We start from the raw sequence: 25,663 nt of genomic DNA, 5'->3' as shown, positions 1-25,663 counted from the left end.
CCTGTTCCTTCCCAAGTGCTGGACTTGACAAATTTCCTTGTATTTGTCCTTGCTGTTTTATAGACATCCTGTCAGGTCATTCCCCCAACCTGTCTAGATCCATTTAGATATCAGCTCTGTCTTTCAGCACTCACTGTTCCTGCTTCAGCACCACCTGCAAGCTTTCTTGAGGACACAGTCCGTTCTCCTTCTCAAAAGTTTCTGAGAAAGATGTCAAAGAGAACCGGCTCCTGCCATTCTCTGCTTGCTGCTGCCTTCCAGTAGAGTAGACCCATGGACCCTTCCCTCCGAGCATGACATCTATGCATCTTTTCTCATCTAAGTGTCCACCCTCTGGCCCAGTGTGTCTGCCAGATACAGGAAGATGCGATGTGTTCTGTTACTTGGAATACCAGCTCTCTTTTTGCGCTGGTGCAGCAGCGAGAGGTTCCTTTCCCCGACGTGATCTGATGTTACTTCAGCTGCACTTAGGCCAAGCCATGGATTTGCTCCCCATTATACGGAGGGAGGGAGGGAGAGGAAACTGTTTCGAATGGGGCATTACTCCCAAAAATACCGACGTGTCTCCAAGGGTCTCCACGGGTAAGCTTTTGCTGCCCCCTTCAGCGTGCAAGGAGCCGCCTGACTCCTGAAGGCGCAGTGCTGGGGCGGTCCCTGCCTGCGCAGCATCCGGCCGCCTCGGGAGCCGGACTGGGAGAAGCCAGCTTCCCACCGCCGTTCCGGCTCTGACGCCGGCTGTCACAGGGAATTCCGGCTCCCGGCGGGCGGGGGCTCCGCTGGGCCGCCCCTTCCCCGCCGCCTGCTGCCGCCCGCCCCCGCACGTGACTCCGCCCGGACCCAAGATGGCCGCCGGCCGGCGAGCCCATTCCCGGCGCGGGCACCGCGCCCGACTCCAAGATGGTGGTCAATGGAGGCCACCGGAGACAGCCTAGCGGGTCAGCGCCAGCGCCGCGGCCCGGTTGGCTGGGCGACGCCCCGCCCCCGCCGGCCCGCCGCTCCCATTGGCGCCGCGGGGGGCCAGGCCGGCTCTCATTGGCCGGCGAGGTGTCGCTCCCGGTGTCTCCGCTCCGGGGCCCGGGGAACTATTTTACATTGGGCGGAGGGAGGGAGGGGGCTCGGTCCGGTCGCTCCGGGAGCGGCACCGGCGGCGGGCCCGGGCCGGGGATGCTGCGGGCGCTGCCCCCGCCGGGACGGCGCTGAGGCGCCGCTGCCCCCGCCGGGACGGCGCAGCGGTAGGTGCTGCCTCCGGTCGGGGCGCGGGCGCGGTGAGCGGGCGGGACCCGCCTGCGCCGTTCGCCCCCCGGCGGCCACGGGCGGCCGCGGCCCCGCTGCCGCCCGCCGAGGCCGCGGCTCCGTGCGGGAGGGAGGCGGGAGCTGCCGCCCTGTCCCGGCCCTAGGGAGCCGGGGGAGGGCACGGCGAGGACTCGGCTGTACCCGCGGCCGGGAGAAGGGCGCCTGGGGCGGGGGAGGCGGGAGCGGTGCGGGGCGGCGGTTCCGTGCGGTCCCGGCCGCCCCGCTGAGGGTTCGCAGCCGAGCCCCGGGCGCGGGGAGCGAACCCGCCCCGGCCGGCCGGGGGTGCTCGGTGTCGGCACCCGGGGTGACCGTGGGGCCGGTGCGGGAGCAGCGGGGTGGTCGGCGATCTCCTGTGACCGGGTGTGCACGCGCGGTTTGTCCGTAGGGAATCGCCCCGGCTGAATTCGCAGTAAAGAGCCCTCAGGGCGCCCAGGCTCCTGTTAACCCCTTCTGCAGAGGGGGCTGCGTTAAGCGTCAGGCCGTCGTCCCTCGCGAGCGCTCATAAAAGTTTGCAAGTGGTCTTTATAAGCGTCTGACTCGAAGTTGTGAATGGTCTCCTGGAATTGTAGGAGCAGTAAATCGTGTTATTTCTGCTGTTGTTAACTTTGTACTTCGGTTCTTGCCCTGAATTACAGTAGTTTAATCCCATGGAGTATATTTCTGTCTCTGAATATTTATTTCATCAAGGTTGTGTATCATCTGGTGATGTGGTCTTATGAGCCCAGCATGTACAACAGTCTGTTTCCATTCCCATTGAATACTTACAGAATGCTCCCCTCTTTTATTTTTTCCCTCTCCTGTAAAGCTTGTTGAAGTTTTCTGCACTGTTTCTGATTGTAAGCGATAAATGTTATGCCGTTCATCATACGGTGCTATATCCCATTCTGTGATGTGTGATCCCTGGCCATACCACACAAACCAAAGGTGTTTTTTCACTGTAGCTAATTCCAGTATGGGAATGAGTTTGGGAATGTTACATCCATAGAAATCTTGAGGTGTGATCCATGCAACTCAAGACCTCGTGTCATGCAAGTTTGTGCCATTAAAGGCTTTTCACTGAAGATTTCATGCAGCTCTCAGCCTGAGCATAACCCCCGTTACCTTGAATATCCCCAGCTGATGAGTTTGCTGCAGTGAGACATTTGAAAGGAGGCAAGTTTCCAAGTTAGCAACCTCCTACTTCATTCAGTTGTCAGTCTGTAAACCAAGATACTCAAATGGACCTTGTATTGAAGCGATAGTCTTAGCCATAGAGTTTCTGTGAGAGCAGATTCAATTCTTTACAGTTTTGTACATGACTAAGTATGGCAGGGTGAATTAGCTATACTTCTTGGGCAAATTATTTGTCAGTCCAGAGCAAACCACAGAAAGAGAGAAAACAAACCAATTTTGTGACCTGGTGGACTGAGCTGGTGAAATGTGTTCTGATTTTCTAGTTGGTCTAAATGTCCTGCCTCTTCTCTGCGTTTCAGGATTGCATTAACAGTACAAATCAGGCAGTGAATTCAGACAGTTGGGTAGCAGTAGCTTGACATGACTTCATGTGTATGAGAGCATCGGAAAAATGGCTGGGTTAGTCCTTGGAGGAATATCTAGAATTTCTCTTCTGTTGCTCTTTTAATGATGACAGGTGCATCTAAGAAAGAGGGAGCAAATGGAAGGGACTAGAAATCAACTGTGTTCTAGTAGAAGGTGGTGGTTTTTTTTTTTTAATCTTCTTTGGAACCTGTGAAACCTGTCACTCTGCGGCAAGGTTCTAGAGAGATGACTGACTGTTCTTCAAATTGGATGTTTCTGTGATGGACTTAGAACCCAAGATCGTACAACATGTATTTTTGGGGCTCATTCATTATGTTTAGAGATGGATTTTAGTCTAATCAAACAATAGTGATGGTTTTTGTTAATAGTTTTAAAGCTTAGTTAAAAGTTGTAAACCTTGTCCTGTGATAGCTTCCTGCAGAATAGCTCCGTTTTTGGTAGATACTTCAGATTACTCCGTGTAGCTTCTATACAGTAGTTTTATCTGTTCTTAAAATGTAGTTAAAGTGGTGATACTGTATTTACTGCTGCAAATAGTGAAAACAAATGTAAAATCTAAACGGGATAACTTTTTTTTTACTAAATCGTACGTTCCTGACTTCTTAGATGAAAGAACTTTTGGTGGAAAGGCTCCATGATAAACTCCTAAAATACTGATTTTTATTGCAAAGTATTGGAATAGATTGGCTAGTTAAGTAATTCTTGAATAGCTGTCTACTTTAGACTGATATCCTTGCCTTGTTTCTCCAAGAGCTGTGCTTTGTACTTTCAACCTTAGGGGGAAATTAGCACTTAGTTTTACCTTGTGCTATTTGTGCCTAGAGGCTTCAGGGAGGCACAAGGTTTGGTTGTGTTGAGCAACATGCAGTGCCTAACCTCCATCTGATCATGGCCTGCACTGTTCTGACAAGCCCTCTGTCTTCCAAAGATATCCACCTGGTTTTAAAAAACATGTTCTGATTTATGGGGTTTGAGGTCTGAAGGATGATCAGCTTTTCTGATATTGTTGACCTATGCATTACTTTGAAACAAGCATGCAATTGCTCCATTAAATAAGAAATGCCTTGGAGTGATATGTATTTGTGTGGTTTGGTTGTTGGACAGCTTATTTTAATCTCTGAGCTATATCTAGTTAAAATGTTGTATTTAAAATTTAGTAAATGTATGCTATACCTTCTGGAGCCCTTATACTTTGTCAGCTTGATAAATTAACTTTGACACACTGAATATTTTTCACCAGCTAACATAGCTGTTAGTTAAGTTAAATAAAGGAGAAGAGCCCACATGCTCTTTCCATGCATACAGCTGGACATTTCTGTTAAATTTTTCAACAAAAATGAAATTTTGATTGGTTGTTAAAGCTTCATGAATACACTAATTGGTGAATCATCTAATGTGCAGTTTAGTTTCAGGAAATATGAAATGGCTCACTAACTTCGTAGTTACAAGATTATGCAGACCTTCTGAAAATCTCAGTAAGAAAATGTGTGCAGTGGTGGTGGTTGATATTTTTGGCTGTGAGAGAGGTTGGCTAAAACTCAATGCAGTTATGCATAGTCTGCACTAGTTTATATGGTAGGAACTCACTTGAAGAATTATCTGGAAGGAAGAAAGAATAATTTTACAGGTTTGTCTGCTCTCGAGACCTTATCCAGATTTTGCTGAAGGAGTTTGCATTCAGGAACCTCTTCTGGCTCTGTAACGGGTCCTAAATGGAGCTGCTTTTCACCCTGTGTTTTTACAGTGCCGTGGTTGTTGAATTCTTCAGCCTTAATGTTGGACAGCTGCAAAACATTTAAAGCCTATCTTTGAAAGATTGGGATAAGAAGGAGGGGGAGATGGAGGCTGGCCCAGATAAGTAATACTTCTTGAGGACTCTGAAGTACTTTCTTTATGTAGCTGTATTCGGTGTGTTCAGGGCTAGCTAGAGACTACTTGATTATCAACTGAAGTATTTGAACCAGTGCTCCTTTCTTGTGAAAGTTTGAATCTTTACAGTTGTTGAAGAGTCAGAGAGGTCAGGAATTTGGTTTTCTTTTTGCTGCAGCAGAATAAGAGCAATTTCAGTCCAGTACATAATTACTCTGTGTAAACTCAACGTTTTTACAAATATTTTAACTGCTGTTGAAGGTGCATGGAGCATTCCTTAAGATACTATTGTATTGGAATACATACTGCAAAACCTGTGGTGAGCACCAGTTTGTCAGAGGCAGAAACTTTTACAGTCTTTATAAGTGCTTCAGTGATTTCTGACTGGAGCACATTTACAAAGGTGAAATTTGAAGTATTGCTTAAAAATTGGAGAAGGAGCAATCAAAAATAGTTTTTCTGCAGTATTAAATCTGATAACATTCTTGTTCCTCCTCAGCAGAATGATTTCTAATAGTAATTCAACAGTCAGCCTGGCTCCCAAATGAACTAACTTGGGCCCCATTGCTCAAGACTCAAATGTCAATCATAGGATTAAGAATTGTAATTCTGGGATAAAAAATGTCTGGCACTTACTACCTGATATTCTCATTAGGCTAGTAGAGACTCAAGGACTGCAGTTGGATGAATTAGACTTGATCAAGGCTGTGATAAAAACTGATCAAGATAATCTCTTAGACTTTTTGGCCTCTAATAACAAAAAATCAGCTTGTAGTTTGTGCTTATGCCAGTTTGACTTCATTTTCTTTGTGGAACTTGCCTAGCTGACCATGAACTTGTTTGATGGGGTAGACTGTGTTTCTTGAAAAGAACTTGAACAGGAAACTTCCATCTTCAAGATGTCTCTAACTTCTGATACTTAGAATTTCATCTGCTTAGGTACATCTGTTTTTATATCAAACTATATACTTTGTACCTTGGGTTTTTTGGTTTTGCAGGAAGACGTGCAGCACTGTTTGATTTACTGACTGATTTACTTGTGGAAAAAGTACCTATTACTAAACTTTGGTTTTGAGGAGCTTTTATGTTTGGCATCTGTGAAGGAGATATTTTAATCATTTCACTAGTACACTAACTCATCAATTTTATCAAAATAATCTTTTTTAATTTAAAATTTGCTCAAAAAAGGTAAATTTTCTATTGAGTTGTGTCTTGCCGTGTTTTTGACTTGGTAGGTATGATTTCTTATTTGTTGGTCTTACTGGTGGCTTGGAAGAGGAAGTAACAATGTATTTTTAAGTTGTGGTGGTAAAATTGTTAACAGTTAGGATTGAGAGGTCTGACTATGGGGTTATCTTTACTCAAAGAACATTTCTTTCAAGCAAAAGCTAGCAGTCTGATTTTTTCCAATTTTGCATCTCAGATAGGACAATACCAGGCCATCCCTGGAGGCTTCACCCAGAGCCATCTCCATATTGTCATGTTATTTACTGCCTGAATCCTCATTAGACTTGTGGCTGTTTAGCAACAGACTTAGGGAGTCCATCCCTCCCAGGGGAGGGTACCTGGCTTTGTTAACGTTGATATGATTGCTTTTCCTTGCCTTTTTCTGAAACCTTGTGTGGTTTAGGTCTCTGCAGTCGCTTGGCAGGGAACCAGGAAAGGTGCTCTCAGTGTTCTCTCACTGTGATCATAGTTAATAATGCTTCTGTTTGACCTGTCTTAAATTGCATTTGTGTTATTACACACTTTGAGTCCCCAGGTTCTCTGACACAGCTTCTCCATTTTTATTGAACTGGTTCATTAAATTCACACTGTTCTAATTTCTTTTTTCCTCTAGGTTAGTTGATGGTGGATTAAGGGAGACAGACTGTGGGGGTGTGTTGACAGGACATGGTGGTGCAGAGGGGTGATAGTGTTATGTTGTCCTTTCAGACTGCAGTGACTTGTTCTCTCTTAAGTCTGTCTCATCCAGCCACACTCTTAATGTAAGAAAAGTCTCTTGAATCCAGTGAGCAAAGTTTCTGCTGCCAGGATCTCACTGGGTATTTTGGCAGGTTCTTGCCAGCAGTTTAACTCATTTTGACATTTGACACAATTTAAAACTTTGGCAGCAAACCTGATCTTCTTTGATTTTTGCTTTAATTTTATTTGTTGGTAGTACATTGAGACCTTAATGCAGATTGTCACAATGATGGTAGATTGGAATATAAATCAAATTTAAAGTTTCAGTATCAAACCAGCTTTATCTTCAAAAATATGTGTGGCTTATCCACCAAAGAAATTCCTCATATTTATTGTTCTTAAGATCTGGTCAATTTATTTATGGAAGCAAGAACTTTGACAACAGGAACTCTGGTTATCACAGATGTAAAACAAATTATCTGTCATAATTTAGGTTTATATTATGAGATTGAAATTACTGATTGTATAGTATATCCTGGAGAATGCAAAAGTATGACTTCAGGGTCTAAAAACGCTGAACTGCGCAGTCCTGACTCTAGGAGAGGATATCAGGACTGTGTGAAAAAAATCCTTCACCTGTTCTTGTATTCTCTGCTGAGCAGCATGTATTGGCCAGACAGGTTTTTTTATTAGGTGTACCCTGTGATCGTCAGGGCTATTCTTATGTTACATCCCATTACTGTATTTCAGGAGTGTGTCGTCTGCCTGTTAGTATTTGCTGTCATGATTAGCATATAGCCTGGTTTGGCAATTAACAAATTCTGCCCCATCTGTATTATGACATTGTAATTGTTGGTTTCTTTCCATAACTTAGTTCTCTTTAGTTGAGAATGGTCTTTTTCAGAAAATCTGACTTTATACTTGATACCAAGAATAATGTGCACTTGCTGTAGAGATAATAGTTTTTTTGTTTAACCCCTATTCACTTAATCTATAAAAAAAAAGAAAATTCATTTCTTGTTCTTTATGAGAGAGATAACTTAGCAATTAATCTTCCAGTATGACAATTCCAAAATAAATTCTCTTAGGTCTTCTGTAGTTCTTTCATGTCTCAATTAAATTATTTCAGAGTTCAGGTAATCTACACAGTTGTCTTTATTATAGAGATATTTTTATTGAATTGTATTCTAGCAACATTTATTTTGGTAAACACACAGGCTCTTTCAGATTGACCCGATGATCTCCTGTTTCCCTTTACTGGAACTAAAAAGATTAAAATCTGGGAATCAGTCAGAAATTTTAATTTTTATAATACTGGAATAGTTGTGCTGTGAGAAGTGAGAAAGCTGTTTTGCCTCAAGAGTGTGTGTTGCCCAGTATCAGTTCTCACATGCAGATGATACGATTTTGTTTACTCAGATTCCTTCGGGTCTGAAGCATTTGTTAGAGGATTTAGCAAATTTTTTTGGTAGACTTGTTAGTCCCCACGTGCATGCAACATGGTTTTGTTCTCTCATACTCCTTTAGGAGTGAAGTGTCAAAGAAATTTCAGTGGTTTTGTCAGAATGATTGTGACTAACATTCAAAACTATCAAGTAATTGCACTCATCTGTAGCTCGGAGCTGCTTGTGCAGGTGACTGATGACCACTGCGTTGAACAGATTTTCTTTTTGATATTTTTCCAACAGTTGTGAACAGGTTTGGTGCCTGAAGGTCCAGACGCAGACCAATAGAGCAGCTGGTGTCTGAAAGAGTAGTAGGCATCTTGTATCTTAGGTCAAGGTTTGGACTTGTATCTTAGGTCAAGGTTTGGACTTAGATTCAGTATGGCACTAGTTCTGGAGAAACATTATGTTCTGTAGTTCTGTATAATTCAGGAAAAACTGACTTTTTGTTGATTGAACTTACACTTGCTTTCAGGTCAGAAGCTGGTTTCTAGGGGCTAGCTCTGAAGAAGCCTGGAAGTTTGAAATGTCCTGGCTTTGAGTGTTATTTGGTTTGTCCCTTTCCAACATTTGATGATCACTGTTGTATTTTTTGGTGACTGATGTTTAGCTTTCTTCACGACTAGTTTTGATCAGAATTTTAACAATGGAAAAAAAATAGCAATGTACCGTTGGTTGCCTCTTTGACAATATTTAAGTACCTATATTTAAGTATATATGGAAATCCTTGTTGCTTGTGTGCTCTGTAGGAACTTTACAGCCCTTTTTCAGCAATAGATTTTATATGGGTAGAAAATATTCCCCTGGAATATCATAGATGACAATAGATAGCAGTAACTGCAGATCTTCAGCTTATTTTGTAAATAGTTTTTAAGATAGGAATTATTTTGGTTTTAGCCCTGGAAGGTCTTGCTTATAGGCTCAATAACTATCACATTATGAAACCACTTCTCTTTTTTTTTTTTCAGTTGTGCAAATAATTCAGTAGAAGCAAAAAACTGCAGAATATCTACATAGTCCATGAATTCTATATTTTTTAAGCATTAGTCAAATATGAAATGTTCATCAATTTTGCACCATAATAACCAAATTGTCCCAATGCTAGTAAAGTTAATTTGGCATACTGATAGTGTATCTGTACATGGTTGAGGAATGTGTGATCCTTGTACTTGCTTTAAAACCTGTAATAAGTGAAAAGAATCTTGATTTGACAGTTTCATTGACAGTGGCATGTGCAATTTCACTCAAGTTTCCTAATGGGACACCCGCAGTGGTGTTTTCTGTTTTCCACAGCAATAGATACACTACGATTTTTGGGTTTACTTTGTCCATAATTGCGGAGAGCAGTAAGTAAAATAAACCTGGAAAGTTTAGAGAAAAGAGAATAATGTTATGTAAGGAGAGAAAGTGCTATGCAGTTACAGTTTATGATTTGTTCTTTACTATCATAAAGTCATATTTCTCCTTTTTAATAATTATGCTTTTTTTGACTGAAGTTTGATACTGCAAAGATGAGCAAAGCAGAAGTTCTGCCCTTTTTGTTTTGCAGTACAAATCTAGAAGGAGAATGTTCAGGGTCCCTTCTCGGTTTTTCCCTGTAAACTCACCACTTATATCTCATTTTCTGGGTCCTCACAAATGCTGGGCTTGGCTTCTTCTTTTACTCATAGACTTGCTTTTCTTCGTACTATTAAGTTATAGCTCGAACGCCAGAAAATCTACTTTGCAATTTAATTTTGGCTGACTTGAAGAGGGTCAGTAATTATAGTTACTGTTTCCAGCAAGCTGAGTTTTTCCAGAAGTCTTTTTGTGAAGAATGTGACTGTAGATTAATTGAACGTAAAAATGAGTCAAAAACTTTCTTCTGCCGAAGGCAAATATAGGAGTAGGTGCTAGTAAGGCTTTCAGAACTCCGTTACCTAGGTAATTTGTAGATGTAGTGAGAGCTGTTGCCCAAAGAAGTATAAAACTGATTTAATTTATTGAGAAAGTTTCTGGAGTACAGCTTACCTATAAAACAGATAGCAATTCTTTGCAAGTTTTTTAGTTTTAGCTCTTAGAAGCAAATTGATGTTGAGATATTTTTAAAACCTACTGCTGCCAGGCTTCCTGTGAACAGTAAGGTCGTCATCCCTAAAGCATGGTACGCTGTCTTTTTTCAAGTTATTCTAAATTCAGACAAGACAGTAAGTTAGTGGTTGTTGATTTAAGAATATGCTGACATCATGGCTGACATACCTAACAGAACTTCTCTTCTGCCTTGCTTGTTTATGTGCCTTCCTTCAGCGTTTGGAGGGGCTGAAGAAGCAACAGTGGTGCTCTGAGGCAGCAGGATGACGTACTTTAGTCATTCAGCAGCGTCTGAGAGTGCTCAGCTGATGCCTGTCTCCTGAAGGATGTTTAGTTTTGCGGTTTCATTAATCACTGTAAGTTTTCCTAATGCCCAGGATGCACTTTTCTTTTATAAAAACATCATAGTATCGCTATAAGGGATGATCCAAAGGGAAGCATTTTGCAAACATAGAGGAATTTGTTGTTAGCACGGAAAAATAGTCTTGGTCTTTGCTGTTGGAAACCCTTGTGATTTGTATATAGGAATTGTGGTGTTACAGATACAGCTATGTATGAAAATATTCTGGTCTCTGATTTGGGACAGTGATGAAAGCCAAATCTGGAAAAGAATGTCAATGTACAAAGGTAACTCTCTATTACAAAATCTCACTAGGTGGGCCTATGTAGCTGAATCCAGCGCTCCTAATCTTTGTTTGCTACTCATTTAGCTTTGCATGTATATTTTGTCTTTTTACTAATTTTGGACTTGAACCGTGTATTTAGCTTGAAAGGGAAGTGATGCCTCTGTGCAGGAGCTGAGGCTGGGGGCCAAATAAATGTGTAGAAAGTTGTTACTCAAAAGGCTTTGCACAAACGTACCTGTCCTATGTGTGCAGGAGTTGAGTAGATTGGAGTAAATTGTGTATTTATATATAAATATAAACATAATTGCTTGTTGTGTGGGAGTAGAAAAAAAGAAGACAGACTTGAGCCTCCTTGGTGAGGAGCAACAGCTATGGAACGTATCATGAATTGAGGGTAGTGGAGTTCTGTGTCATCCCTGCTGAGCTGAAGCTGGCAGTGTGTTAGCAGAGGCACAACCACAGGTGCCGTGGTGCCAAACTTGTGTGTGATCCCTGGGCTGTAACACAGTGCCAGCCTGGTAAAAGAATTATTTCTGCTTTTGCATCTTTCTCCCTTCTCATCGGGTAGAAAGGACATATGACCATGAAAATCTGTGTGGGAATATGCTAAGTCCTTGCATCCAGAGGTGGGCAACAGAGCTGGTGCAGGGCCTGGAGGCAGTGTCCTGTGAGGAGCAGCCAAGGGCTTTGGGCTTCTCTAGTTTGGAGAAAAGGAGGCTGAGCATGACCTCATTGCTCTCCACGCCTCCCTGAGGAAGGGAAGTGGAGAGAGAGGTGCTGAGCTTTTTCTCCCTGGGATCCAGAGATGGGATGTGTGGGAATGGTTCAAAGCTGCTCCAGGGCAAATTCAGACTGAACATTGGGAAGCATTTCTTCAAACACTGAAACAGGCACCCTAGGGAGGTGCTCAATGCCTCAAGCCTGTCAGTGTTTCAGAGGCGTTTGGACATTGCCCTTAAAACGTGCTTTAACTTGGTCAGCCTGCAATTGGTCAGGCAGCTGGACCAGGTGATTATTGTAGGTCCCTCTCAACTGAAATATTCTATTCTATGGAGCAAACAAGTTCAAAAAAAGCCCCAACAACAAAAAAAACCCCAGTAATTAGACAAGGGTAACTTTATACCAAATGCAGCTATGTTCAAAGATATTTCAATTTTAGGCTGGGTGCATGTAGTGCTCACATCGTGATACTTCAGATAGCTTACAATTGCCCGTAGTGGAAGTTGAACAACAGTAACTGGATGTAAAGAGTTAATGGCTATGGCTGTTTCTGGTTTTATTTATGTGTGATTTGAATTTAAATAGAATGTCCAGGACTGCTTGTAAGAGAATCAGAAGAGTAAAGAAAAACCCTCCTGGTTGTATTTTCTTATAGTTGAGGTGGGGTTTTCCCCTCTTCACACTCTTTGAGGGGTCTTATCTTGTCCTCATGGAGTTTAGCTCCTGCTTACTGTAGGCCTAAAAGTTCTTTATTTTCAGTGTTAACTTAAGAGAATATTGTCTTTGTATATGCCCATGTTGCTTCACTTTCTTATTTGCTCTCTTAGGATGGAGTGTGCCATTGTATGAGGTCAAGGCTGTGAATTCTTCTAGTTGAATCTGTCTCTGAGGCTTGCAAAGGTCACTCTGATTTACCTTCAGGTTTTTTCTGGAGAAAACAAGATGGCATAGACTGTTAATGTTACCTGATCTCGATGAGTAAACAAGCAATTGGAATTTTTAGGAAGGAAGATAGTGTTATGTTTTTTTGTGTGTTTGCTGGCTTCATCCTGTGCTGTCATTTCACTGAACCTGACATTGGTCATCACACAAATAACTCTGAGGATGTCCAGTTGTTCACCCAGCAGTTTGCAAAGTCAGAATGGACAATTTGAACGGTTTGATTTTTGTATCATTGACAAAGCATCCTATTTTGTTTTGCAGCTGTAAACCTCTGTAACAAAGAGCATTGCTGCTTAAGTGAAAATGGGAGTTCACACAAGTCATTGTTTCCATTGGTGTTCTTCCTTCATCTGTTTCTTCTAGTGATAATATGAAGTGTTGGAAAAATTTTAAGAGATGGTATATTCAATCACATATAACTTTCCTGATCTCTAGTCTTCTGGGTCAAAATACTTTAGGCCTTTTCTTCATCTTGAGTTTAATTTTGTTTAAAGCTTTTTGCCAAAATTCTTCATCTGTTTTCAGAACCAGAACTAGAATAATTGTGCCACTTTTTAATGTCAGTCTCTACTTTGAAATATTGTAGTACACCTCTGAACTGGAACAACTACATGAAATTTGTCAGTGGGCAGCCTCTGGCTGAGCAGTATTTTAATTTTACATTAAAAATGAGCCAATTCTCTTCTTGAAAATTTCTGATCTAGACATGGCAGTTTTTTGTTTTGGTTTGGTTTTTGTGGGGTACCCTGGAGACTGTGTGCATTCCGTATGCTCAGCAGGATTTTTCTTCCAAGTACATTTCTGGGCTGCAATAAGCTGTGCAGAGCATGGGAGTGAGGATTGTCCCAAGTTGATTAGGGGATTGAAGGGGGTCTTGTAGCACAAAGCCAGCTGGAAAATCTGAGACAGCCCTGACATGTGTCAGCTCCAGAATCATGCACTTGTTCCTCCTCCTTTCCTGTCCTATCTGCAGTATCTCCGGGCTCCTAGCAACACCAGTATTATGACTGTGACTTTGACTGTGTTAAGACTCAAGAGAAGTTGAGGTGTCCATGCTGGGCTAAAGCTTGGCTTCTTCTGTATCTGAACACCTTTGTTACTTCTGAGCAGAACAAGGATGTCTCTCATCACGCTCACATGTAACTGCTTGTAAGGGAGGATGCTCAGTCACTTCCCACAAGCAGGGTCTATGCCTTTGGTCAGGACTCATTGCTGTGACAGCCGAAAAAGCTCAATATGATTCTTCAGAGACCTTCACAGATCAAATCTCAGAAGACTACTGGGCAAATGAACCTAAAGGTATTTTTCTAGGAGTTCCAAACTGGACCAAGTTTGTCTGAACTTTTGTTAGGACAGCAGATGATACTCCACACAAAGGCTGCACTTTCCGAATTTATAAAATGAGGAGGTGGCTTTTTGAAAACGGCCAAAATGTAACATTTTTTTGACATTTTTCCTGGAACAACTTAGACTTTGAAGAACTATTTTAGGTAGCTACCCAGCCAATGAAGTTCTGACCAAATCAGAAAGCTACAGAAAGCAATTGAATGTGTCTGATGATGGGAAGCATTAGGTGATAGTAGTAAATAAATTAATTTTTAAAAATTAAAAAAAAAATGAAAAAGAAAAAAAAATGTTTTCTGAAGCATGTCCCTTAGGGACCATCAACTCGACTGACTTTCTTTGCTGTTTTTGAGGTGGCTGCTTCAAACTTTAAGAAAGATGGCCTTGCCTGTTGACACAGAACAGCTGAAAGTTTCTTTTTTAAAATGCCTTTCCCCTGTAGCAAAGTATGTGTCAATTATGCAGACACTTGCAGCTGTGTGAGAGAACTTTCCCTGAGTTTCATTGCTGTGCTTTCTCTGAAGCAGCAGCAGAGCCCAGTGTGGCAATGTGAACTCCTGGGGAAGTTGGTACCTGCTGGATCAGGTGTTTCTTTTCTGTGTTCATTCAGTTTAGGAGCAAATGGATTTTGCTGAAAGAATGTTCCAGTCTCGCTGCTTATCAGAGCTCTTACAAAGATAAATTATTTTTCTTCAAGTTATGACAGATTTTAAGTTACCTACAAGTTAATTTTGTATGTCTGGGTGCCACTGGTGCCAGTACAATCAGAATTTTGTAGCCTTGCATACAGTCAAACATTAGGCAGTGTTCCCCCTATCTAAGGGGCAGAATCCTGCCAATTTGTAGCAGAAGAGGTTGAGATCTCTGAACTTGCACGACTAGTTTTAGTTATTTGGACCCTTCAACTTTATATAATGATTCAAGGGGTACTCAAGCTGTGACTGATCATGAGTATTTTAAGAAAATTTCTTAATTTCCATCTATTTTTGAATCTAGAATTTGGAATTCTCATTCTTGTGATCACCATGCTTGTTTTTCTTCAGGAATTCCTGGCTACTGCATGACAGTAGCTAGATATGGAAACTGCCATGTCTCATAATGACAATTTTTTTTTATTTTTAACATCAAGAATCACATTATGGAGGATACTTAAAGATCACAACTTCCTGAACTCATTTATTGAACAGGTTGTTCCTGTACTCTTGAAATATTCCTGTGATTTAGAAAAAATACCAGAAAATGTCTGGTCATTCAAGTAGCAGTTGAACCATCTTTTTGAAAAAATAAAGATGAATATTTCTTGTATTTCTGTATTAATAGTTTTCCCTGTCAACAGTGTTAGAGTTCCTGATTTTCTGAAGGGTACAGTGTTTTTCTAGATGAGTGTTAGTTTTGAAGCTGAATTTTAGTTTTTGCTTTACAATTAAGACTTTGATTTAATCTTCTATTTCATAAAACATGTTTCAGGTTATAAGGAGAATCTGGATTAACATTAAGGAGTAGGTTTCACAGAAATGATTAAACCAGTATTAACAGCTCACTGCTATTGGTAGACATGGTTCTTTTCCTTTCCTCTCTGCATAAGACTGGAGATTCTCCTACCTTTATGCTATCATTTGTCTCTTCTGCCTTCTTTTTTCCTCATTGAAGTGCTGTTTGTCTGTCTGGTGCTTCCATCAATTAGCTTATGGTGAAAATACAGGTCAGATGAATGTTGGAACTGATGCAAAGGGATGGGGAAGCAAGAATATCCTTTTTAATAGGAGCAGAACAATGGTAGATTAATTATCATGGACTATCACCCTTAGGGTGCCCTCTCTATGGCTAAGTTCTGTTGATGAGAAACAACCTAGAAAGAACTGTACTCTTCAATAGCTGCCCTCTGACAAGTTTATCACTCAGTAATCATTGGGTTTTTTGCTCAATTTTTCTGTGGTGCTGCAGACTCTTCCTGCATGAAATGCAGCCTCTTAAGCTGTTACAGCATCCCTGAATAGGTAAGGTTAGAAGGAAAGCTCTGCAGTGATGATCTGGTCCAGTCTCCCTGCTGAAGCAGGGTAACCCATTCATACAAGTGAGTCTCTGCTTTCAGAGGGCAAAAGAGCATTACTGGTTTTATTAGTCTGATGCAGCTGGCAATGGTGTTGTAAAGGTTCATTTTCCTAGTCTGTTCCTTTTCTGCATCATCTTGGAGTTCCTGCAGCCTGTAACTTATATCCATCCCTATCAGGTAGGAGCCCTTGGATACTGAGCTGCTTTCCAATACTGAATGAGCTTGTGTGTAGGTATTCAAGTGAGATCACAGGTTAGTGAGTTGTCTTTTTAGATAGGCCATTTGCCTGTTGATTAATAGGGAATGCCATTAGCTAACCAGTGGATTAGTGATTCATGGCTAGGCTCTTGCTGCAACAATCCTTTAGTGGTAACTGGAGTCAGCTTTTGGATTGGATTGATGATTTCAAAAGACAAAGCATTTATATATTTTATTTTCAGAAGAATTTAGGAGCTAACCAAATACATATATTTTTCTTAGAAAATTCTCGTTCTGTGGGGGCTCACATAACATGCATAGGTGCTTCTTTGCTAGAATAAGCATTTCAATCAAACAGTTTTTATTTAACTGATTGCTTTATGTAAAACCAAGAAGAGAGATGTAGCCACATATTGAAAATCTTGCTGTCCTATTCCATCTTACTATGCAATGGAGCTCTTTGAAGGTAAGATAGTAGTGTAATAATCTAGTTAGCACCTCAGTTGTAATGGACTGAGGCAGTAGATGCTCTTAAGAGGAAAGACCTGATTTTCTTATCAGTGATTGTTCAATCTCTGTAATTCATATCCTATGCATATAGTCATAGTCTTACATTTCTGACTATGTGAAGGGTTAGATACTATTACGTGAAGCTTTTATGATATGTCATGATCCCGTGTTTTGAATCATAGGCATTGCTTGCATGGCACAAGGAAAGTGTGGTGTGGGTGGGTTTTGTTGGGTTTTTTTTTGTTGTTGTTTGTCTTGGTTTGGTTTTGGGGTGGGGTTTTTTGGTTGGGTGTTTTTGTTTGGTTTTGTGTGTTTGTTTTTAAAAAACACTGAGTCATGAAGCTCATGAGCAGAGACCAAGAGAGCCTCTAGATTTACTTGTTAGTAGTCTTTGAATACAAATGGAGAGCAGGTGCTGCAAAGGGCGGGATCCTTTGCTGTCAGGCAGAGAAACACTTTTTTGTTTTTGCTAGAGCAGTAACTCTAAACACAGTAACTTATAATCTCACTACCCTGAGGTTTTTTTCTTTTTGGATATTGCTAATGGATCCCTGTACTGGTGCTGTTTAATATTATTAGGAGTTAAAGGAATGTTGCAATTGTTCATATGGTGTGCCCAGGCAAGAGCACAGTGGGACACTCTGTGGCTCTTTGGGTGAGTTTGTTCTACTGCTAACAGTGGTTTGACTATCAACCTTTGCAATCTTTTGTTCTCCCAAGCACCATCATTTGGCATTAATGCTCATTGATTGAAGTCTCTCATACAGAGACTATGTACAAGTACACTTCCAAATTTCCAGGGTTTTAAGATATGGAAACTTTGTGCTGCTCTACATTGTTAGAATTCTTGACTAACAAGCTAAAGTGCCTAAAATGTGAAACTTGGCCAAGACATAGTCAATGTATTTGCTGAGCAATTTGCTTTGAAGAAATTTAGTTCTGACTCTTTAATGTTTATACTTATGCTATCTTGCACAAAAAAAAAAATTCTGAAGTATATTGATATTATACATATTTTATATATATCAAATTTTGTGTATGTTTGTGTAACTAGACACTTGTTGGTTCAGTTATACAAACTCAGCTAAACTAACTAGGGATTTTTTTTTTTTTTTTTTGTCCCTTACTCCTGAGAAAGATCTTACCTCAGGGGCTGAACCTGCAAGGCTAATGCTCTGAGTTTTTTTTTACTTGAGTTTTAATAATGTGAAAAAAACAAGGGCAGAATTTCAGCAAGCTTCACATTCACTGAAATCATGATTCTTAGCAGAGGTCAAAATATGTTTAAAGTCTTTTAACTTTTCTGGAAATGCCACTTAAAATTCCTCATGCATCCTACTTCTAGCTAGTTTCCAGAATGTTGGGGATTTTTTTAAACCTTTATTTTTTTTCTGTAAATATACACTGTAATTTGCTATGTTCATAAGTTGTCATCGCACATGCTTTGTGTTCAATGTACAGAATATTCAGAACAGTCTTAGTTTTGATTTTCTGGCAAATTAGTCCATCATTTTAAAGTTACAGTAAGACCTTTAAGAATTTTTGGTGGCGTTAGAAAACCAAAATTTCAGTTCCACTGCAATTTAGTGGTAGTGTTGATGTTGCAGCTGGTTGTGCTGCAGCAGGACCCTGCACACCAAGGCTTGGTGGGTGCTCAGTGGCAGAACTTGCAGGTACAGAACCACAAAGCACAGGTTTCCTTCAGCTGGGAAGCTGCAGAGACATGTTTCTGATAGCTCTAGCTGGGTATAGTCTAGGATAAAGTTGCCTGTGGATTAAAGTGAAAACATGAAACAGGCTAGACCTACTGGCAGCCTTCCAGCTGCTTCTCCTTCTTCTTTGCAGGGTTTATGTTCTTTTACCTTCCCCAGGCCCAGCCTGGGGAACCAGGTGCTTGCTGCCAATTAGTCTTGTCAAGACAGCCCAGAGCTTCTCTTGACAAGCCTGACTGCTGACAGCAGCTGTGGGGTAGTCTTAGGCAGGATTTTAACTCCTCGCTTGCCAAATGCTTTGCAGGTTAAATCCTCTGGTCTCATTCTGCCGTTATTCAAATAGGCTTCTATTTTATGAAAGTATATTCTAGACAGATACTAATCTAAGATTTCCAGTGGTGCTGTAGTGATAGATTTTACTTGCCAAACTTCTGGCATAAAGGAATGTGAGTTGTGAGTTAAGTCATTATGAAGGTCACTTCATAAGTTTATGTTATTAGAACTGTCCCTCTCAGGCCACCTCCTACTTGCTGTACAGCATAGCTGTGGCTGGGTACCAGCTTGGGCTGTTACTCTTCTCAGTTGTTATGGTTTTAAAAACTTTTGACCTTTTGGGTCCATTTCACTTAAATTTGAGAGAAGGGCTGCTTTATTTCATTTTTCTTGCAAATTGCATGAATGGCAATAATACTTTTCCCTATGTGGTCACCATTGTAGATATGTTTCTAGAGAAAGACAAGTACAACTTTGGTTTTATCCGTTAAGAAGAAGTGGCAGGTAGTTAGTTTGTGTTGGAGAATATGATCTGCTGCTTGGCCAGGTTAAAAGGACCCATGGGAAGTACCTGGGTGCATGAGAAAAGCTCTGTGTACAGGAGGTACCTGTAAGCCGATGGGGGGCATGGGTACCGTGGTGAGGGAGAGGCATCAGACAGGCTGTTGAGGTTTTGAAAAATGTCATGAGAAGAAATAGGACTGTTAAACCAGGATAAATTGATCCCAGAACAGAAAGACTGTGTTTGAAAAATAGGCCCTTTGCAATTGAATGAAATGCTCTGTTTACAAAATAAATTGGATGTTTTTACTGAACTAGTCAAAGATGTGGGATGTGATTTGACTCATCTTTTCAACTTTGCTTCCAATTTCCTTTGCTTTTAGTGAGGCACAGCTATTAAGGTATGCTTTTTCTTAACTCAGAACTCCCAAGAATTACATACAAATAACCATCAGATCACTACTTGTATCAATTTGAAACCTGTTTATTTTTTGGAACTTTGTAGAGGAGGATATGCTTCATTAGTGTTCTTAGAAGTAGAAACAAATTCTTCTCTACTAGGGGAGAGCTCCATAACTTTTCTCAGAGTACTTACGGCTTTTGCAGAGGTCATCAAGAGGGCTGCTGGACTTAACTTGAACACTGACTGGAAACATTTATTCTGTCCACATGAATTTTAAAGAAGTATAATGGCAGCTTTTGTGTGAGAAGAATTAAACATAGCAGTATGGAAACCATTAGTACGCTCAGTCACCTAGAGTTCTCTTCCATGGCACATACTTTACCTTGCTCTAACTTAACACTTGTTCTTTCGTTTTTTCAAAAGTTAAGGTGAAATTGAATTGCCTGATAATGGTATATGGAGATAGTTTAAAGGAAACTGCTTCCATTTAATGTTGCTTGTGTGGATTTACATATTACAGTGAGTGGCCACCATCATGATACTTCCTAAATGTTTTGAATGTTTCTTGACTTGGAATTAATGTGTGCCATTGTCTTGAATTTGCAGTTTCTAGCATAGAAATCTACGACTGTGTGAAGTTCTTGGTAAATCTGTATAGTGTTACTTCTGTTTTAATATCTGAAACTCATGTTTGCTCTGTGATTCTTACATAATTAGAACTACTAGCTTTGTTCGTCATGGTTGTGTTATTACCTACTGGACTTGTGTAAGTAGAGGGAAAGGAGTATTTAAAAAACAGTTGTCTCTAGTTTTGGTTCAGTGTCATAACTTTGTTTGTCTATTGATGGCTTGTCTACTTCAGGGATTTCAGATTTTCTGAACAGCAAAGAAATGGATAGCAACTGTACAGTACTTTTTAATCCAGAGTGAACACACATAGTCCCCAAATTGTCCTTTTGGAAACACAAAGCCTACTAAGGGGCTTACAAGAATGTTCCCACTGTTCAAAATCTTGGAGCAGTATTTTTGAACTGAAGTTACCAATGTGTAGCTGCTTGGGAAGAAACTGGCAGAACATCAGCTGTCCAAGCTAAGACTGCCCCGTTTGCTCATTGCAAATCTGCACCAAGGAGGGGGAGGAGTTTACTTCTTTCTCCGGGTTGGAACAATGGCAAAATATTATTTTACTTTGACTTGACAGTCTGCCAGCTCAAGTCCTTGAAACTTGCAGCTTTCCTTGTGTTTTAGCAGAATGCATCAAGCCAACTCAGCATTTTATTTTTGAAATAAAGGTTTTCAGTGGCTGAACTTTCAATGCAAGTATTCAAAGCAGCACCTTAAGTAGAGTCCTCATCTCTCTCTTTGCAGCCAGAGCCCCACAGCTGAGAATGGAGATTTCCCTTCAAAGTAGCCATCTAAGAACTTAATAACTTCAGCAGAACTAACCAGTGCTGCTGTGGAAGGAAGCAGTCTTGCCCTGGCTGCTGCTTCCTCCTTCCTCACCTGCCCCTCCCATGTGTTACCTTGAATGTTTGTACAGAAGTCATAAACCAGATGGAGTAAATGATTGAGACTTTCTGAGAGTTCATTTTATCTAGATCACTTCCTCGAGCTGGTTGACTGAGCAGCCATATGGCATACAGACCACCTCCTGCCCCAGCACAGGTGGCCAGGAAGAGGCTGACGCCATTTCTTTTGGTTGCAGTGCTGTCTTAGGCCAATTCTGTGTGTTGTTGGAATTGTAGTTCTGTACCCTTTACCTGTTTTCTGGCAGGTTTGAGTTTTGGTTTGGGGATTCAAACATTTGTATTCATCTTCCTACGCAACTACACTTCCAATTTATCAAAGCCTAATAGTAGGCTTTGATAAATTGTAACCAGTAGTACTTTTTCCTAATAAGGCTTTCATGAACACTTGAGACACTTGGCCCCTTTACCTTGTTTAGTTAAAAAAATAGCAGCCACCTTTTCCTTCCAGGCCTCTAAATCAACTCTTTGAGCTGTCTGCAGTGAGCACATTTTTGTGTGTGTAGAAAAATGCATGGTTCCTCTTGAGCCAACAAATGCCTTGTTTTTTTAAGAAACGTTATCTCTAGTATTACAGTAGTAATTCATTATTTCTGGAATGTGCATTGGAAGGGAGGAAATTGCTTTGTAATCCTTAGCATTGCCCTTCCTTCCTCAAGTGGGTTAGTTCAGATGTAGGGGCTTGCCAGCCTTATTCACTTTGACTGAATAAGGTTGAGGAGCGCTGATGAGCAGCTCCCTCAGTGCATCCCTACAGCAGGAGCCTGCAGCAGGCATTTGGCAGTGTGCAGATAGGACAGTGACCTCTTCAGCAAGCATCCCTTAATGGAAGCAAATGTCTTTAATAAGAGGCTCTTGTCACTGCTAAGCAAATCATTTTAAGGAATGACACAAATAGAAGGAGCGTTTCCCTCCAGTCTTGTGCTTGTACCTCCATGATGCGTGGGGGCATGCACCAGGGTCATGGAATGTGGTAGCTGGTTTGCCTGGATAGGCTCCAGCTAACATTGAACTAAACAGTGTGCAAGGAGCAGGGAGACTGATTTCTCTCCCTCCCCTCTTTTCCTTCTCCTCTCAGGTTACTGGGGTTTTGACTTGTAAGTGTCTGGTTTTGCATTCCTTCAACGTTTTGACCTTGTTTCAGTGTTTTGAAGCTGTCATCTTACGAAAATACTAAAACAAATAATCTTGTAGTTTTTTTTTTGGTTTTTTTTTTTTGGTTTTTTTTTTTTTTTTTAACCTGGTTTGTAAGGTATCATACTTTATGCAGTGTATCATCTTTTGTGCATTGGGAGGAGTTGGTACTTTGAAGTACCAACAAGAAGGTGCATTGGGAGGAGTTGGTACTTTGAATATAATAAACCATACTGAGTAATGTTTAAATTGGGTGGACTGTGAGAGTGGAACAAGTGTATTATCTTTCAGACAGAGCACAGCCTTGACTTTGAATAATGTTCCTACAAAGTCACAGGCAGAGAGACCTAGCTAGATCTTGTGAAATTTCTGGAAAGAGTGGTCTGAGTTTTCACAGTAATCTGTTAATATGTGGTATTTTAGGATTACAAGCAAGTTGTAACTGTAGCTTTATCATATTGCTTAAAAATCTCTTTGTTGTCTCAGCATTTGTGCACTTAGAATACTTGAAGACTTACACTCATGCAAACTTCATGCCTTTGAATGTCTCTAAATGTACTGCAAATGGGAATATAGCACTAAGGTAATACTGCTCATTGCTTCTGTAATCCCTGTAGAGTGCTTATTACCTGTTATTTTTAAGATCATTTATGCCAGTTCAAAGTAGGTAGAAATGATTTTTAGTTGAAAAGAGATTGTTTAAAGAACATCAGTAGAACATTTATTTTTCTTAGAAAAATAATTGGGTATTTTTCTTAGAAAATCTACAAATGGTTGAATTCACTTTGTGGATTTTGATGGAATGAAATTGATTTCCTGTTTAGGCTAGAATAACCACTGGCGGTGCTCCTTTGTAAAACTGGGATGGCTTTAGAACCAGTTCAGAGACAATTTTTATTTTGTCAAGCTTAGTGCTGCCACAAGAAATCTGTGAAACCACACGTCTGTTGCACATTGATTTTAACTAATTTAACATCGCTAGGTTGAATTTTAAATACTTTACCAGTGACTCAAGTTTTATTCTAACACAAGCCTGAGATGTTTAACTGAGAAAATTTGCCCAAAGTCAAGGAACTGTTTTCCATTAGGGAAGGCTGGTTCCCTAAGAAACCACTCCCTCCTGGAGCCACCTGGCAGTTTGTCCAGCAGGCTGTGTCAGCTGGCTGGCAGTGGTGATGTGATAGGTGGTGCATTGACTGCTCATGTTTCTGAGCTGAACTGAGAAGAATAGGGATATATAAAGCTAGTACCATTAAGCATGGCACTTCAGGATAAACATCCATGTGGGTTTTTTGTATTTTTCATGTGTTAAAATGGTTAGATTGCAGCCCCTTTGGCACCTGTGCCCAGTAACACAGCATAGCTGGTTTTATTTGGAATGAAGATGAACTTCTGAGGGCTGAATGAGGCAATGTTTCAAGTAAGATTTTATTTAAAGTTGGATAGCCCTTATTCTAGCAACTTTACCATTTGCTCTGTTAAGGCCTTGCACTGAACCAATTATAATAGGTTTGACTGCCTTGTGTTTGTAGCCTTGCTAGGAACATAATGCAGAACAAAAGGAACAAGAGTAAATGTTACAGTTGCAAAAGAACTGTACTTGTGCTTTGATCTTTGGCTGGTATAAATACTTTGTCACTCTGTTGCTCTCTGAAAAGGTTACTTTTATGGAATCTCAATAGCAACAGTGCTTTAAAAATATTTCAGCAATTTTAGTGCTTCCAGAGGTGAATGGAAACTAGTAATACTTGGACTTTTCTGCCATTGCTCTGGAGTTTCTACCTAGGAATATTAACTTTCAATATCCACCTAGTGATTGCTCAACCCTGTAGCTTTTCATTGACCTACATGTGCATCACATTTCAATATTTTTCTTCCTGTTCTGTATATGAAGCTTTAGTATAAGTTCCCAATGTTTTCTGTTAACTCTGACTGCTTTCCTGGGCTTGGATCTAGCATGGAGAAACAAATTATTCTCCTCTGTTCCGTTACTGTTAGATTTCTGACAGTGCTGTGAGCATATTAAATCCCTCAACTCCTCTTGGATTTCTGAAAAACAATGATGATTATTTTAGGGAAGTGCTGACTTACTCTTTTAATAAAGAACTTGTCTTGTATTCCACTTTCCCATTTTTAGAATCATGTTTCATGTTGCTCTGCTTCACAATCATGTAACATCCTTGTGGAGAGTACAGCAGTTGCTTACCTGGAAAAGTAATATTAGAAAAGTGTGTATTTTTAGCTGCCTTTTGATGTGATGTAGCAGCTGGAAACAAGGAGGAGAGACAGTATGTGGTGATCTGACAGCACTGCCTACCACAACTTGGGAACCACTGTTTTGGACTTGAGACCAAAATGTCAGGAAACCATTTCATAGGCTTGATTATGCCCATTGGGCCTGGCACTGCAATGATCCAGATACTGTGGCTTTGCTCTTGGTTATCAAAAGTATTATTTCAGAGTCCTCCCTGTGACTGTACTTGACCAATGTTGTTAATGTATTGAAAAAACAAGTTCTGTGAAGCTTTTTGTTTGTTAATATGCATTAAAAATATATAAAGAGCAGGCAGTTCCATGGACACATTTCAGAAATAAATAGTAAAACATCCCTTTGATGTCAGTGATTAACAGTAAATGTGTAAATGAAAAGATATTCTAACTATTAATAAAATTTCTGCTTTTCCCTTTATAGTAATCATGTCCACAAGTCAAAGAAGGATTCTAGCAAGTTCATGTTGAGGTGTATTCTCAAGACAAGACACAGTGGCTCATTTGCTTTTCTGGGTAAGAAAGGTGTTTTTATTCTCTTGAGTGTGACAAAAAGTAGTTAACCTTTTAAATTTAACTTTTGAAAAGTACAGTCTGTCAAGCCAATATGCTGGGAAGGTTGTGGGTGGAGTGTTTTGTTGGTTTTTATTTTTATTTGTTCTTGAAGCTTTCTGGGCACGTGTAGAGAACTTTCCACTTGTCTAACAGTCTTAAGATGTTTTAGACTAGTAGTGTAAAGAATGAGCAATAAAGAGCAATTTCAGAATAAAAGACACCATTGAATAGCTGATGATTTGTTTGGTTAGAAAAGTAATTCCAGTTCATTGTCACAAAAATCTGTACATTTTCTAGCCTGACTAGCCAAGGAAATGAAGTTTATATAGTATCTCATTCTTTTCTCTTCCCAAAAATTTTAAATATCTCTCTGACTAGGAAGATAATAAAAAACTTAAAACTTGAGGCAAAAGTGTAGAAGTCAACCTTATATATATTGTGTTGACAGGCTGGCAGCCAGCAAACATGTGCTCCCTCGTGGTCAGCATGGATATTCTGAGGCACCACAAACAGCTATGATCATTGCAATGACATGATACGTGTTGGATGGTTCCTGCAAATCTCTATGTGGTCTGACTTCAGTAGCTCTACCGCTCCTAGAATTTCCCCAACTTGATCCAGGCAACTCCAGAAAGAAAAATAATTTTAGGATTTTTTTTTTTTATTTGAATCAGGAAAACATTCTTTGCTCATTTGCTTACAGTGTTTATGTACACATGGAACTGTGTAGCATCTTCTATGTGTAACATTGCTCTGCAAGTGTCTCCCTCCTTTAAA

General features: G+C 40.5%; 1 protein-coding gene across 1 annotated transcript in view; it reads left to right on the top strand.

Annotated features, from left to right (window-relative positions):
• The first annotated feature begins 1,113 nt into the window (after positions 1 to 1,113).
• SOCS5 (suppressor of cytokine signaling 5) overlaps positions 1,114 to 25,663 on the top strand; it is a 33,923-nt gene continuing 9,373 nt past the window's right edge. Inside the window, exons 1-2 of the mRNA XM_066178476.1 lie at positions 1,114 to 1,232; positions 24,756 to 24,847. The gene's annotated coding sequence lies outside the window, so the exon portion shown is untranslated. The remainder of the gene's footprint in view (positions 1,233 to 24,755; positions 24,848 to 25,663) is intronic.

This window comes from Chamaea fasciata, unplaced genomic scaffold, assembly GCF_029207755.1.
Source record: "Chamaea fasciata isolate MVZ Bird 193981 ecotype frontalis unplaced genomic scaffold, bChaFas1.0.hap1 SCAF_3, whole genome shotgun sequence".
NCBI classification, from domain to species: domain Eukaryota; kingdom Metazoa; phylum Chordata; class Aves; order Passeriformes; family Sylviidae; genus Chamaea; species Chamaea fasciata.
Note: the sequence above shows the minus strand (reverse complement) of the source record. Positions and strands in the feature narration are given on the sequence as shown.